Source organism: Ruditapes philippinarum, unplaced genomic scaffold (assembly GCF_026571515.1).
Source record: "Ruditapes philippinarum isolate M1 unplaced genomic scaffold, ASM2657151v2 ctg2372_1_1_1_1, whole genome shotgun sequence".
Taxonomy (NCBI): domain Eukaryota; kingdom Metazoa; phylum Mollusca; class Bivalvia; order Venerida; family Veneridae; genus Ruditapes; species Ruditapes philippinarum.
The window spans coordinates 31,239-49,460 of record NW_026857664.1 but is presented as its reverse complement, the minus strand read 5'-3'; the positions used below and the strand labels follow the sequence as shown (position 1 = coordinate 49,460).

The following is an 18,222-nucleotide window of genomic DNA, read 5'->3' as shown; positions in this document are numbered from 1 at the left end:
GATCATTATATACACCGATCATTATTTACACCCAAAACGAACAAACCATTCATTAACAATATACAAAATATATTTTCTGGTAAACATTTGGCGAACACGCAAGAAAAAGTACTGTTCGATTAATAAATTTTAACTTGTTATTACCACAACACTAATGCTTCTCTAAAGTTTCTTTTTTTTTATTTTGATACCTAAAATTTTAGGTTAGATATTTTGGCTGGCTGCTGTTAACTGTTATCGAACACTTCCATCCGATGGTGTTGATGCATAATATATCTGTCGTCGGTCTTTAAGTACACATAATAATTCTGTTGCTAGCTTGATATAAGACCATTTTTCACGATGATATGAATTTAGTTTAATTGTTTTAAAACAAGTAGTACAAAGCGAATACGGGAAAGTAATTGTAAATAATTCAACGCCCAACATTTTGAATTAATGACGTTCCGGAAATAACCGCTACGGTATTGACCGATGTTACACTTTTAGCGGGAAAGCATTCCAGTAAGACTACCTTTATTATTTTTTATTGTTATCGAAACAAATCAAAACAAATTTAACTTTATAATTATGTCGATACTCTCTTGCATATTGTTATATTGAAGGTTTTTGGTACCAATATAACGTTATTCACAACGAGGCTCTTGTATCATTTTATGATGTATATATTTGGTTAGACAATATTTTATCGTATTTAGGGTACCAGGGTGAGTAAGCCTCTCGTCCGATGTGACAGCTTGAACGGTGGCATCATTTGCTAGCAACAACAACCCTTATCAGGGTTACTTCACTTACCTATTATTTTCTTAGGTAACTTCACATTTTTTTGCCCATTGCTCGCTGTACTGTGATAAAATTTGGCTCAAAATTAATATATTTGGCTAATTTGCAGAGGTAAATTATGACTATCGTGAGCTTAATATATTACATTTTAACCTTTTACCCCATGAGAATATTGCAAAAAATGGCCGTATTCATTGCAAAACCCTTCTGAAACAAGTTCAAACTGCTATGAAACTATAAAAAAATTCTTCAACACTGATGAAACTTGGCACAAATGTTTACTAGACCATAGCCTCTGCCAAAATTCACTAGTTTGCATTGTTTTTTCCCATCAAAACTGATTTAAAAGTTCTGCAACTTCTTAATGAATTGAGATAGAGAAAAATGCTTTCAGCGTTGGTTAATAGTTACCCTAAAATTGACCTGAGGCCATTTTGAGCCTGTCACATGTCTAAAATTTACTTGGCAATGAGGGGGACTACAAACACATCCCCCTTCTGGCAACCCCCTGATGTAACATTTCGATGGGGGCGTCGCCGAAAAAGTGGTCACTTTTTAACAACATTTCTTAAATGAAAAACAGTGTTGGGGGCTTAAATAGGGCATCTTTTCACTGTTTGAGGTCTAAAAGGGGTTAACAAAAAGTCGTCAAAACACGTCTATATGAGGACAAAGGTTAAGTAAGGTGTGTGCCTCGGCTTATTTTTGTGTAAACATCGAATGCAGGTCTTGCGCCAAAGGGCGCCAGATTCATATATAGCTTTATGCTATAACCAGGGATTCCGGGGATGTCTATGCGAAGAAATGTTATTAATTTGTACTTCTTTTGTCTTGATACATAGTAATGAAAATAACATCAAGTACATGTAAAGAATGTAAGAGAAATTGTCTAACGTGTACACTGTTTTAAGTAGTTCAAAAGTTACTTACTATTAAAAAACAAAACATAGCCAGGTATCTGTATTGTCATCAAGTAGGGGTTTTATTTCTTTTTCAATCAAGGTGTTTCTCTTCGTTTTGGGTTTTTTGCTTGTTTGTTTCATCATAACTTAACATGGGATATAACCAAGGATAATATGCTTTAAAATGATCTGTATGACGATAATACAAACACAACAGCTTAATTACTTTAGTGTAACAATAAGGTATCGAATTCACAGTTAAAATGTAGCTTTGGGTGATCATTGATGTCCCTTAACAATATTTTTAAATGCGTATTATGTCAATTTGAAAGAAAATAATTAGTGCCTTTAACTGTTTATTTTTTCGCAACTTTACTATTTCAATTTTCATTCTAAATATCCAACTTTTTTCATTACGAAGTTAAATGCCAGACTGTAATCATGCTGGGATAAATATTTGAGATCTAAACTCGGTGGCATTAAAAGAATTGGAAATGACGTGTCTTATATGGCTGAACATTGTTTTCTATGTTTTATATGTAAAAATAAAACTACGTGTAATAAAGAAAATATGTCTATGTTTACAGAAGTATGCAATTTATTACTATACTCAATACAATATCAATAGAGGAAACAACTTTATATAGTAAAATATTTTTAAATTTCCTTTTTACGACAATTTAACATTTAAAGTTGATTGTGGTTTGTGCAAAGACCTAATTCATAGGACTCAAACTATTCTACATAATTCAAAATGAATATAAGATGAATCAATGTTTCTAACACAGAAAAAACATACTGACTTATAACTACAAGTTAAAATATACAAAGACATTCATACGGCTTACTCCTTTCAATAATGTTACAAACGCAAAGTTGCTGGTACGATTCATTTTTCAAATAAATGTTTAAACAATTAAATACCTGTTTTCAATGATTTTGGTTGTAAGTATATTGTACGTTTTCTTTTTATATTTTGGATTTAGACGAGGTTAATTATTATAATTATAAAACTGATTATTCAAAGCTTAACTCAATCTCATTCTGAAAAAAGTTTATATCTTATTTTACAGAAAATCAGAATTTCATGTAATTACATAATTCGCTTACATTTTGAAAAATCTATTTGCTGAAACATATTTTATTTGGAAATTGCTTATGCTCAGTGACATTTTATATAATTTAGCCCTTTTTTGCAGACATTTTTAGTGGTTTAACTAAATTGATCTCACTTTTCATTTTGTACTTTAGTTTAAAGAACATTTAAGTAATGTTTGTAATTGAAATGTAAATTTTTTAAATCGCTTTACATCGCTGATTTTACATACCTTTGCCTTTTACTCGTACTAACACATTTCAAAAGATCTTGTTTCTATTTGCATTTGTGATGCAAGAAGATCTAAGTAATTTTGTTCTTAAGTCATATTTTATGTAATCATGACAATTTGAAATGCTAACTTAAAGGCTAGCGGACTCTAAATCATTCTAAAGAATAAAAAAAGGAAATGTTTTGAATAAAAAAGAATCATGCTTGTTCACGTTATTCCAATATCTCTTTTAACAAGGTAAACAAGTAGTGAGTAATATTTTCATTCCGCCCAATGTTGATATTAATTTCACTTGCATTTAAGGTGGGGCGACTTCGACTGAATTAGATGAAATTCAATGCCAATTCAAAGGGTATTTAAATATTCAAGTTAAGCACAAGAAATGGTTTGGAAAGCGTTGTAAGTATTATTTTTTACTCTCTGTAGCTAAAAGTGCCCAACGGAAAGTTTGTTTTGTGGGATCAGTACGTCCGTAGGTCACCATTATTAACAATTTCTTATAACAACGTGTTCTCCTAAACAATTTGATTGATATTTTTACCCTAAAATTCAAAATTCACAGTAAAATTATTTAGATGCCAATCACAAAAAAGTAAAGTGGTTTGAGTCTGCTTTAAAGTTTGGTCAACTTACATGCGTTAACATCCAACAACACAAAGGCTAGATATTTGACTTGGAATAATTTGTTATGAACTTCTCTAAAGTTTGTTCAAATTATGTTATTTTTGTACAAAATTGTACCATGAAGAGATTTAAAGTGTTGTTATATTCGTTTGGATTTTCGGGAACATTGATGCTAGCATTATTAATTGTTGAAAATTGAGTACCGCTCAAGTCGGTTCTAGGGGGCGTGAGGGATGTTGCACTTATTCATTAGCCTTCATGTATATACTCAATCAAACCGAGTCTGCTATGTTCGTGTACTTTTGATTTGATTAATCCTTCCGAGGGATCATTTTGTTTCCAGATTGTTTTTTTTTCACATATATTACGACGACTTTCATATCATCATTACACATATATCTTATACAAATATCCTCTTTAATATTCTTGACCAAATAAAATATTGTTTCTTATACACTACTAAAATTACATTTTTAAAAATTCAAGCATGAATTTCTGTATCAATACTATATATTTTGGGCTTAAAGCGTAATTATATATTTGTATGTTGAACAAAATTAAGATAACGACAGATTCATCGAATAATTTACAAAAAAAGGCATGTAAATAGAAAAAAAAAACTATTACAATAAAAGATATTGTGAATTTTGTCAATTGAAATGACTCTAAGTCATCCATTTGACAGGATTTTGAATTTTATAAATACCAAACTATAACACATTTTAACTGACTGTTAATGACTGATTCATCTTTAATCCCCTTTTGACGTTTAGTTTTCTACTATTTAAATTTTCTCTTAAATAGTGATAAGCTTGCGTTTATCTTTACTTTAGGTGTTCAATATATCCACCATACTTGAATACTATTTTTAAGTACAAGTACTGCTACCGAATGTAATTTCAGCTAACAACCTTACTTCTTTTCTTTACAATACAATATTTGGTATCAACTGTGTGCCGTGATTTTGGGTAGCATATATTGGCAGCTGAACATCCGAGTTTTAAGTCACTCTTAGTTTGAATTCCCCCGCCAATAGAATCGACAGGGATATTTTTGTTTTAGAATTGTCTGTGTGTACGGGCAAACATCAAATAGTCTATGAGCTAATTTAACTATTACCTAATGGTAATCTCACTGGTTTATGAGGGAAATGCCACATAAAGATCAAAGAAAAGGCACATAAACACCAAATGTTGGGACGTCCGTCCGAATTTCTTTCCCTTCTCTGCAACTACTGGCTGACATTAAACGAAACTTTTAAGGAACATCAACTCCAAGAGGATATACGCATAGTTTGTCTTGTTTTGTTCAAACCTTCCAACACAGATTAATTGCCCTTGATTGATTATGCAGTATCCATAGAGCAATAATAGTGTCCGCGCTACTTCTCTGCAACTACAGAGTTGAATTCGACATTAAAGGGTACCATCAATACAAAGGGGAAATGCGCATATCATCAACCTGTTTCGGTCAGACCTTTCAACACATCAATATGACCCTTGACTAGTTAATATTCAGTATAATATGTAGTGCAATAATGTTGTCGCTATTTCTATGCAATTATTGGCTTGAATTCAGCTAAACTTTTTGAAACCATCAATAGCAAGAGGAGATGCGCGTATGTCACCTTGCTTGGGTCAGAACTTTAAACACGGAGTTATGGCCTTTGATTAGTTATGCAGTATGCATGTAGAACGATAATCGTTTTTGCGATACTTCCCTTTAACGACCGACTACAAATCTTTGAAACATTATGGGAACCTTCAATAACAAGAATATATGCGCATATCGTCGCCTTTTAAGGGTCAGATCATTTAACACAAAGTTTTTGCCCAGTATGCATATAGAGCAATAATTGTTTCCGCGCAATTTCTTTGCAACTACTGCCTGGATTTCCATGAAACCTAATTGGAACCATCAAGAGGAGCTGTACATATCGTCCCATTGTTACGCTCAGATCCTTCAACACACAGTTAAAGCCCTTGATTAGTTATGCAGTATACATGTAGTATGCATATAGAACAAAAGTCCTTTCTGCGCTACTTCCCTTCAACTAAAGGCTAGAATTCAACAAATATTTATTGAAACTATTAATACAAAGAGGAAATGCCGTCTCGTCGCATTGTCCCAGACTTTTTAACACAGAGTAATGGCCCTTGATAAGTGATGCAGTATCGTCAGTCAAAAAAATCTATCACTTCAATATGCAAGGAAATTAAACCATTAGGCCTTCGTTTTAAAGATGATTTAGATAAACATAAAATTAATCCAGACCGTATTCTTCAAAATGACGATGAGGACATTCCAACCTGGACTTATAATTCCCCGAAAATAAATATTAACCTTTCACAAATAAAAAGTCATCAAGTTCACCTGAATATTTCAAAGAGAAGTTTCTAGCAATTAAGGACGAACATGAAGATTTTATACATATTTATACGGACGGTTCAAAAGAAGGTTGCAAAGAAGGTGCGGCTGTGTTTGAAAATAATTTTACATCTAGTATTAGGTTACCAGATAATGAATCAATTTTTACTGCTGAAACATAAGCTATCAATTTAGCATTATCATGCATAGCACAGCATACACATGCTAAATTTGTGATATTTTCTGACTCGCTTTCTGTTTTAATATCCATAAAAACAATAAATCTGACAATATCATGGTAAAGAAACTTCTTTTACGATTTCATGATATACAAAAAACAAAATGTATTAATTATATTGCATACCAAGTCATGTAAGTATACGAGGAGATGAAAAAGTAGATGCTTTAGCTAAACAATCATTATATTTTCAAAAAACTGACTAATTGTTACCTGCATGTGTTTTTAGACCGGCTATAAATAAACTCGTATTATCTGAATGGAAAGCAAATTGGGACAATGCCATTTTTAATAAACTTCACGATATAAACCCATCTCTTGATGTGTCACCATCTCTATCTCTGTCAAACCGCAAAGATCAAACAGTTCTTCTTCGATGCCGAATTGGACACACTAAAATTACCCACTCTTATCTCCTAACAAATGATAATGCCCCTTTCTGTGTAGGTTGTAATGAAAATTTTACTGTCAAGCAATTTCTTCTTAAATGTCATGATTTTTCACAGGCCCGTAATAGATTTTATTCTGTAAATTCACTCAAAGAACTCTTTCTTACAATTCCATCAAAAACATAACTGATTATTTGAAAGAGATAAACTTGTATTCTAGGATCTAATTGGCTCATTTCTTTTGTCATTTACAAAGTTTTACATAACATTTTAAACCTATTATAGCATTCGACACGATATGGCCAGTTATGTGTTGACGTGCCGTGAAAATCCAAACAAACAAACATTATGCATTGAGGGCAGTACAATTTTCCGCGCTACTTCCCTGCATCTACTAGTTTGAATTCAACGAAACTTTATAGCAACCATTAATACAAAGAGGAGATGCGCATATCGTCGGGTTATTCGGCTCAGACCATTCAACACAGAGTTATGGCCCTTCATTTGTTATGCAGTTATGCATTTAGAGCCATAATCGATTTCGGGTTCTGTCTCTACAACTACTTGCTTGAATTATAGGAACTTAATGGGAAGCATTAATTCCAAGAGGAGATATGCATATCGTTGCCTTGTTGTGGTCAGACACTTAAAGTTACATTCAATAAATTTCATAAAAACAGAAATAGCGACATTTCATTAATAAATTGGGTTTCATATCGACTCCAGATCTGATTGTTGTGTCCAGACAACCAAAATGAGTTTTATGAGCATACAAATGTGCAACCTCATTGTGGCGAATTCGAAAGTACAATTTTTGTTTGCATGAGAAACTCTGCCTTCAGATCATCCGTACATTAATTTTAAATAAAAAAACATGACTGTAAGTAGCAGTTCTAATTTATCGGTATATTTTCGCATTGTAACAAATATTTTCATACACATTTAATCTTTTTTATGAGATGATTATTTTTTCTGAACCAAAGGCCTAGTGCACCGTGAAACCTAAACGGTAAAAGTGTGTTTGCACAAGAAAATCTTATATTTGCTGTGTTTCGACTGGCAAACTTTATTACCGTGACGTAGCGCATACACGAGCTGATTATAGTCTTCATTTGCATGTTAAAATTCATATACGAACTTTAGTGTTACCGTGGGGTTTTCCATTTTAAATCCTTATTTATAAACATTATTTGATGAAATTTACAACGATACTGTTAAAAAGGTTAATGAAACTGTAGAATGCTTGGTTTTTAGGCCGACGGCAAAAATATTTTTACATATTTATTAAATGTAGCTTTAATCACAGTTATGGCATTTAATTAGGTATGCATCAGCATAAAGAGCAGTAACGTTTCTCTGCTATTTCCCTGTAGCTACTGAATTTCATGAAAAAAAAACAATCAATACGAAGAGGAGATGTGCATACAATCAACTAGTTTTGGTCAGATAATTCAAGACAGATTTATAGCCATTGATAATTATGCAATATGTATATAGAGCAGTTACCGTTCCGCAAAACTTCCCTGCAACTACTAGCTGGAATTTAACGAACTTTTATGGAAACCATCAATATCAAGAGCAGAGGCGCATTAAGTCATCTGTTTTCGGCCAGACCATTCAACACAGAGTTATGACCCTTGATTAGCATAAAGAGCATTTATCGTTTCCTTACAATTTCTCTGTTACTTCTGGTTTAAATTTATGGAAACTTAATGGAATACTTGATACCAAGGGTGGATGCACTCATCGTTGCCTTGATCCGGCCAGACCCTTCAATACATAGTTATGACTCTTTCTTAGTTGCGTAGTATGCAATTTTGCTATTTCTTTGCAACTGTTGTATTGATTTCAACATATCTTTATGGGAACCATCAACAGGAAAAAAGAAGTTTGCATCTGATAAAATAGATAAATATAGAATCCCTAAAAAAAGCCCAACACAGCAAAATGAAAATGTTGCAGGCTCGGTTTGATTGAGCCTGTTCATGGACGGTACTGGAAAGTGCAAGTTACCGTCCACGCCCCCTAGCACCGGCTTTAGCAGAATTCAACATTTAAACGTGAAATAGTAAAATTTTGAATTGAAAAACATCCGCAGATGTGTTCATACGGCGGTTATCATGGAACCTTCAATGTGACACTTTCGTGCCATTCCATGAAAAGCGGCGTATGATCCCCAAGTAATAAAAAGCGTGTGCCCTAAACGAGAAAATAATGGGCGGAACTAAATAAAATGGAATTTTGAAAGGGGATCAGAGGTTATGAAGCCTGCGTATCACAGATAAGACGTCAAAAGACATATTTAAAAAAGCAGGCAACATATCCCAAGGGTGATTCAACATTATTCAAGTAGGAATATTGGAACCACCCAACTAGAAAATGCCGAAAAATTGAAACTTGAAATACCACAAGCACAACAATAATGTCGTGCTGAACGATCTTCAAGGATCGAAAATATAACATCATTGATTAAATGTACGGGGAGACTTTTTACAGACGCCACACGGCACAAATAACACGGATGTGATCAAAATACTATAATACTATTTAACATACTGGATTTTAGCACATTTATGTCACTTGTGAATTTTTGGAACAACTGATGCGTTTTCAGCATTCCTATGTCAATTGTTAATAATTTCATCACAGATTGGTTTTTATACCCTTTTTAACTGTTTATATCATGATAAATATATTGATTTTATAAAATAAAGAACTAGAAATGTATCGTCACGACACGGATGCCCCCGCATGCAGCCAAAATTTTAAATGTTTTAACATTTCACAACCGAATTCAAACTTGGACTGCTTATTCCTAAGATGTATCTTTATGACAAATTGAGTTGAATAAGTACAATCATTTGGGAGATAATGAACAAAAACTAACAATTTCTATTTTTTTTTCAAACTTCAAGAGGGATAAATGTATCGGCTATCATCAATCAAGGACTAAATTCGACCTTGACCTGTGTATTCTTATGACATATCCATAAATTTTAATTTGGATTGAATATGTATAATCGTTGGGGAGATAATGAACGGAAACTGAAAATTTCCTTTTTTCAAAGTTAAAGGGCATTACTCTGCAAAAAAAATTATCCAACAATGACCAAATTTGTACTTGACCTGCGCATTAATTTGACATATCCATATGTTAAATTTGAGTTGAATGTGTAATACCGTTTTCGCGATAATAAAAAGAAACTGTAATTGTATTATTTTCAAAGTAAATGGGGCATAACTCTGCAAAATATTATTGAACACTGGCCAAATTCAATTTTGACCTGTGCATTTCTTTGAATTATCCATTCGTCAAATTTAAGTAGAATGTGATATACCGTTGTGGTGACAATGAACGGGAAAAATCATATTATTTTCAAAGTGAGAGGGACATAACTCTGCCACAAATCATCAAACAATGTTGACCTGCGCATTCCTTTGACATATCAATATGTCAAATTTGAGTTGAATGTGTAATACCGTTGGGCGATGATGAACGGAAACTGAAAATTTCATATGATTTTAAAAGCAAAAAGTGCATAACTCTGCCAAAAATCCTCGAACCATAACCAAATTCGAACTTGACCTTAACATTTCCTTGTCGTATCCACATATCAAATTTGAGTTTAAAGTGTAATACCGTTGGGAATATAATAACCGGAAACTGAACATTTCACCAATGGGCATAACTCCAAAATCACTGGACTATGGCTTAATTCGAACTTGACTGTCAAATTTGAGTTGAATGTGTGTAATGATGATAACGGAATGACGGAATAAAAAATTACGGAACAGGGTAACACTATATGCACACTCCATTTTATGGCGGGCCGTAAAAATACAGAACCCTTTAAGAACGCTCAACACGACAAATTTGTAAATAGTGTAGGTGCAGTTTGACGGACGGTATTGAAAAGCCTTAAAATATGTCGCCAGTTGTTCTTTTCGTACTAACCATTGCTCGGTGTAGGATATAAATTCAACGAATTTGCTCGTACATTTTATAGATAGGGTCCTATAATTCTAGTAAGATCTCTCGTAAAGCTTTTGGCCTAGTAATTGCATTTCGAGTTTCTATTTTATTTTATTTTTGTTTTCTTAATTTTCAGTAGTTAACAGACCCCTATAAAAATTTTCTCTCAAATTTAAGGCTTATTTTACTATGAATGATAAAAGGTGTCCATTTGAATCCTAGCTTTTATAACCGTTATTAATCTTACTGTTGCAGTAGTTTCTGCACTTTGGTCTAATACAGCAAAATATTTACCATTGCTGTATTGAATCCATTTACTCTACCAAAATATAACGTTTTGATTCAAGATGTCACGAAAACGGACCCAGCCAATCTGTACATAACCTGTTTAAAGATGTCCCAGCTTATACACTGCCAAGTGGTGTATTTCAATTAGTTCAAGATCGTTGATTTGCCCAACAATTTTCGAATTGTTATATCCATAGAATTATTTCTTCCCTGACCCGATACCAATAAAATCTGGAAAAAACTTGTTTTCTGGTCTTAACTTGTTTAAAGTAACACCATTTTGAAATGCATGAATAATATATGTATGCAAACCTTTTGAAATAATCATATGCGGATATCATATTTCCGAAACAATATACCACTCCTCAGTTTCAACTTAAATATTTACCCTATTCCTTATACATTATGTAGCTGAATCATACTTTTTTGTTGTGATTAATGCTTCCGAGGGATCACTTTGTTTCCAGAATTTTTAAATCCACTGATTGTGCCACGGTGTATGCGGTTATTTTGTAAGTGTATTTTGACATAAACAAGTTAATAACATGTTTACTGTAACCTTATTATTTTTGTTGGATTTTTTAAGTAATACGAGTGTAGGTCACGTGGCCACTTTCAAGCTTTGTTGTGAAGGAATACCTCTGGTTTCCTTTCGTGCATTATTTCAAGCACGAACTGGCACCTCAGTAAAAAAATGATAAACAAGATCAACAAGGAAAGGCGTCGTTCAATGAACGCAACCCCCACATGACCAAGCAACAAGAACCAGTGGCAAGGAGCCCTAGCGGACCCAAACAAAAACAGGACAGGGAAAAATACCACCGACGATATGTATGCTAGCTTTTTAACATAAAAAGTTCCTGTCAGGATTCGTACATACGGTGTGGGGAAAGAAGTCATTCATCTTAACCACTCGGTCACGGACGCTCATTTAACTGTAACTGATCTGACAATGGCTGTCACTGAAAGTAACTTAAACCAACTTACATTATTAATAACAGTATTACGGATTACGGATCCTAATGAAAATGAATTCAAAAGAGAAAAACATAATCTCTAAAGAAAGCCCTACACCGCAAATAAAAAATGTTAAGACTCGGTTTGATTGAGTCTGTTCATGGCCGGTACTCGAAAGTGCAAGTAACCGTCCACGCCCCCAAGTACCGGTTTAAGCAGAATTCAACATTTAAACACGAAAATGGTGACATTTGAATTTAGAAACATCTGCAGATGTTGTCATACCGCGTATGGTGCCCGAATAGAAGAATGCGTGTGCCCTAAACTAAATAAAATAAAATTTTGAAAGAGGCTATTTCTATATGCTATTATGAAGTCTTCTTTCACAGACAAGACGTCAAAAGACAATTTAAAAGCAGGCAACATATCCCTAAAGGGGATTATACAGCATTCAAGTAGAAATACTGAAACCACCAAAGTTGAAAAAGGCCAAACAGAATTAACTTAAAATACCGCATAACATGTATACACAGCACATATGTCGTGCTGAACGATCTTCAAGGATCAAAAATATAACATCTTTGATTAAATGTACGGGGAGCCTTTTTTGCAGCCACCACACGGCTTAAATAACACGACATATTGAAATTTAATCAAATAATGACGTCATAGTGAAAACACCCACTTACAGAAATACTAAAAATGTGTACGCGAAAAATGCCGAGAGAAACTGAGATTGGTTACAATTGATTTCAATATAATCCGACATAAGCCATGTTAAACGATTCATTAGTGTACATGATCCTTAACATTGCTAACATTTTGTTTTCTTGTACTTGACATTGTATGTATTATTAGTGCTAGTGATGTTTTGCTTGTATTTCTGATATTTCCAGGCTCTGCTTGTTTAACGCGTTTGTGAAAACGTTGTCTGTGTCTATATCGTTACTTTCAGGTTTATTAGGACAATGTGAAATGCCGTACACATTCTCATCGTTTTTAAAATGTTATATGCCTTTGTGTTTTTGCGTTGTAAAGTCATACTCAGACAATTCATCTAACCAGCGAGCAATTCTACACGTTGGTAATTTGAAACTAAAATATACTTTAAAACTAAATAGACAGATCCGGTATGGAATTGTCTCCCTAAAAATAGTATCTAAAGTATTTCACAGAGAATCGAGTCGCTAGAAATTATTCTTTTTGTTTCATATTAGTTATGTCTGAATTTTACGATGACTTGCTGGAATATGGACCAGCCTTTTTCATTCCATCTTGTTTTCCTTTTCTTATTACAATACCAGGAGCATTTGTGCATACAATGTAGGTAAATTAAATGATAAATGTATATGAACTAGTCGGAAGTACCAATGTTTTAAAGTCTATTTGGCAACAATTAAATAATATAATACGAGGGGAATATTTCAATGACAACGGTGGCGCGTTTTTTTATGTTTTTTTTATCCAGAATCAGAAAATGCATCAAAGAAGCATTTTGGAAGACTTATTTTGGTATACTGTTTATACATTGGTAAAGTGCGCTTCAGACGACACTACGGGTTTCGAACAGGCGACCGCGAAGTCAAGATTTGATGTATGGATTTGATGAAAAGTCACAAGGCGAGAGGTCAAGAATATCAGAAGGATAAATAAAAACCGTAACTGTCTGCACCTCTTATAAGCTTGAATCAGGGCTGACCGATGCACATGTGCATTTTCACGGAGTAATTAGATACTGCGTACCTGGATATTGGGTTCTTTGTTATGTAGTTATTAACTACGCATATATCCTGATGAATGAAATAAAATATTTTTTAATTAAATTAAATTGTTTTGTCAGAATTGAATGCATAGACCCGATGCAGAAATTAAACATGTCAGACATCTCGCAAAACTTTCATAATGTCTGGACATTGTAGATCTTTAGCAACTGACGTTACAAACGTCCCAACAATTTGCCGCTTAAAATTATCCGTCGCCCTTTCTGTCTGTGAGCACGTATTTACCGTATTTGAATTGCTTGCGTAACCTGAAACCAAGAGACTTGCTCGCCATTTCATTGTTCTTCGTTAATTTAATCACCTCATTAAAATATAAAGGAGTATCACACATTTATTAGTAACAATTTCCGAAAGAGTTCTAGTTCTAGTTTTTAATACTTCCCAACAAACCCGCTTGTCTACTGCTGCTCAAAACCTGTTTGTTCAGCTATTCAACGTCAAAACGTCGTCAAATTTCAGATTCATGTTATTTAAATATTAATAGATGATTACTTGTATTTTACTTCATCAAACAATCATTCAGTTTGTTTCAACATTTGTTTATATTTAAACGTTATATGAAAATTTCGGCGTGCGCCGATGTTGCGTTGCCATGGTTATTAAATTGCACATAACTCGTAAAGAAATTAAAAGTTAACAATAAAAGTAAATTTTATTTTTAGAAATAAAGACACTCTTTTGATTCATATCCACTAAGGGTAATTTTATAAACCAATTAAAAAAAGGACAGCAAAAATCCACGAACTTTTTGAACATACCTCGTACAGCACTGAAAACATCATCACGATAGAATATATATTGACACAGCCCAGACACAGCGACACGGGCCACTATCCCGTCAGTGATTGAATGTACATTACTCTTTTAACGCTACAGCTACGACTAGAGCAACAACCTTCGGTCAACGAATGCGAGATCCAACGATCGCACTATTTCTGAATTTTAACTTTTCTTTCACGATGGAAAACGCATATGACGTATAAAGGCCCGATATATTACTTTTCTCATCCACGTTATATATCTTGCTTTTTCATCATTTATGTCTTTGACAGTTCAACTGTAACTTTCAGAGGTAGCGGAATTTTGCCGTCCGGTGTGTAAATCATCCTTACCATTTGTTCTACGTGTCTTAAATATTGACACTCATATGACAATCTTATGATATAAAAGGGCATATTCTCCAAAAACTTCATGTAGATCCCTTTTATTTTTGACGCACATTTACCAAATAACCTTTGAATTGTGCTCTCAATTCACAATGTAACTCAACCATATCTACAACAAGTATACAGAACCATATTTATTGAAATTCCTGCTAAAAGTGTATGTGATTGTCAAGGGCAAATCGTGCAAAAATAGACTTATGAGACTTAGGAGCTTTCTATTTGTATATATAATAAATACATTTTCACCTCTAAATTATGGTTACATTGAGTTGAAGCCAATACTTAAAATATGCCCTGTGTACAACTATCGGTTTGCATTAATTGCATTAAGTCCATTAGCGGCTTTGCAATTCAATTTAAGTTCTTATAATAACATATTTCCTTCAATAGGGTCACGGGCCAAAAAAATGTCTCGTTTCTTTGCAGTTTAAGGTGTCTCTCATTCAAGGACTATTGCAATATTATTTGGATCAAGTATAATACGTTTGTCACATACGCTATGTCTTAGATATTGAACTTCAGATTCTAAAAAAATTGAAGTTTAAGATTTGCTTGTTTAAAGCGAATGAAAAAAAAACCAGAACAGTTTGTTCTGATCAATATGTTGAATGAATGTTATAAAACAATCTAATAAGTATAACATTGATGACATCGTAATGCTAAGGCCTTTTTGTTTTAGTTTTTCTTCACCAAAACATGTCGTGTGTTCTGCTAAATGTGTTTTCACTAATTCAGTATCATCTAATAATAATACGTATACATCTTCAGATTCTTTTTGTCTAAACTAGGAAAACCCCACGAACTTTGTCTAATTAATGTTTGATTTCCTGCTTTAATCAGATCATTATTGTTAGGACACTGATCCGATCTCTAAAGGATATGTTTTCTATCTTAAATTTTGTGAATAAGTTTTAATTGGTTGCATTTGATCAACTGGAGATTGTATTTCTGTACAGCTTCTTTCATTTGACCTATTTAAATATACTTTTACATCATTCATTCAAGTTTTATCTTCTTGTACACCTTGGGGTCATGGTTTTTATATCATGTAGGATATATAAATCACTTGTATATATCTTCTTCGAAATCACAGATATTTTAAAAGAAACACTATGTAGTGGCCCGCTTGTAAGTTTGTTCAAATCATTGCCTTGTGGTAATATCAAGCCCAATATAGGGGGCAAGGGTTTTAAAAGTTACTTATACATCTATATATTTAAAAAATTTAACAGTCTTCTGTATAATCACATTAAATATCTTAACAGTCTCCTGTATAATCGCAATGTCTGGAACTTAGATCACAGGGTTGGAACCCCATATGTATCTCAAAAATGAGCATCGGTTAAAATTATATGTGAATTTCCGCTGCACCAGATGTGAAGCATAACACCAGATGTGACTGTAAAAATAGGTCAATCGCAGGGTTAGCGTTGATCCCACGACGGAAGGAAAATCTCGATGAAGACTGCATAAAATCCAAAACAAAAATGGGTAATATAGAGGAGAGTCAGGAGGGTAGAATCACATTTCGATTTTCTAAAAAAAAAAGGATTGAATTTTATAAAAATGTTTACAAGATAAACACTTACTTTGCGATTGACCTTTTTGCAGCGGAAATTCTCATATAATTTTTACCAATGCTCATTTTTGAGATACGTACGGGGTTCCACCCCCGTGTAGCTACTAGATGAAGCATCGTCTTGTTAGACGATACCATTTTTATTCAAATTTATTGGCTTTTGGTCAAATTTGTAGTCATGTATTTTCTTTAATAAGTAATAAAACAGTATTTAAAATCTTCTTCTGGCCAAACCTATGATACATCGAATGAAAGTTCGTCTAGTAAAGCGCTACCAATGCTATTTAATTGTTTGTCCTTAGGTCAAAATTTGCCCAAACACTGGTCTATGGGTTTTACTTATTAATAAATGAATTTACAGAATGGACTTTTAAAGCAGAGCAATTATTGACATTCAAAGCAATCAATGACTAACATAGCAACCATTTGCTTTCCATGGTAGTCAGTGATTTTCATAAAACTTTTAACATATCGTGTCAACTATTAAGTTCCATTGCAACCAATGAATTTCTTTGCAACCACTGGCTTTCATAGCAACCATTGAATTCCCTAGGCTGCGCAACCAGTGCCATTTACAACCAGTAAATGTCTTTAAATACAGTACCTTCTTGTAACTGATCAATTGAACAATCATTAACTTCGATACAAACCATTGACTTCCATATCAACAATGTATATTCCATTGCTACCAATGACTTTTTAATGTACATTATACATTATGCAGATAGATGCAGGCATAAGCTTTACCAGTTAATCCTCATTTTTAATTAAAAGGGTTATCAAAATTTTTATTAAACCTCTCCACTGAGAGGTTTTATTGCCAGAAAAAGAATATAAGGCCTATCATGAGCTAATTTGTTACATATGTTGTAAGTCAACATTTATGTTTTTATATATACGATAATTCATACAGCTTGGAAAATCAAATATATTTTTAACGAATGTGTATTTGCACTTACAACACTCTATTTCACTCACCATAAGAGGAACGTAAGCAGGCGCATACACATACCATTGTTAGGGATTAATTACAAAAAATATATTTTACAGGGAAACGTCGATTTGTTATCATATCAGAAAGGTGTTTAAATGTGTATTCAAAACAGAATGCAAAGAACTTAAAGCAGTCCTACCCTTTTAAAGATTTTAAAAGGTTTGTATTCATTTTTTTAATTTGATATTCTTTATGCTCAATTTCTTAGCACGATAAACGGAAAGTAAAGAATATACAAATTAGATACTAAATAGCACATGTTAGAAATTAAAAACAACTTTTGAATTAATTTTGTTTTACATTAATGAATTTATAATAAAGGTTAAGTTTCTCCGATTATAATATTTATAAGAAATACACTCTCAAATTCATCCAGTCAGATGATGTTCTTTTTTCAAAAACTAGTAGTAAAGTTGTACATTTTTTCTTATATTCTTTATCGATATACAAAAAAAACAAATATTTTCAAAATAAATGTATTGTTTGCTTTCAGAGTCACTGCACACGAAAACAATAATACATTTATGCTAACGTTCAGAGAGCCTGACAGACCGCCAATTGTGTGTTTCTGTAAATCCTCATTCAAAAGAACGGTATATATATTTATATACATTCTATCCACACACACCTTTGGAAAAGGAAGAGCATATTTCTTTACTGTTACATGTTGGTTGGTCGGTCTTTCTATCGGTCCACCAACAGTTAACGTTCATTTTCAAAGGTTACACATTCTGAAATGATATTTATTGAGCAGATTTATCATCAGAATGTCTAGATAAAATTCTGTTTTGAATACGATCGAGCAATTATTGAAAGTGTAATGCCCCTTGGACTTTCTTATTATTTTGAGAAA

The 18,222-nt window shown here is 33.1% G+C and overlaps 1 long non-coding RNA gene across 1 annotated transcript; it reads left to right on the top strand.

Moving 5' to 3' along the window:
* Nucleotides 1–3,293: 3,293 nt before the first annotated feature.
* On the top strand, nt 3,294–17,966 carry LOC132750523 (uncharacterized). The gene is made up of 3 exons (XR_009628563.1): nt 3,294–3,412; nt 17,426–17,528; nt 17,863–17,966. It is a non-coding gene; the product is annotated as an uncharacterized LOC132750523 (long non-coding RNA).
* The last annotated feature ends 256 nt before the right edge of the window (nt 17,967–18,222 follow it).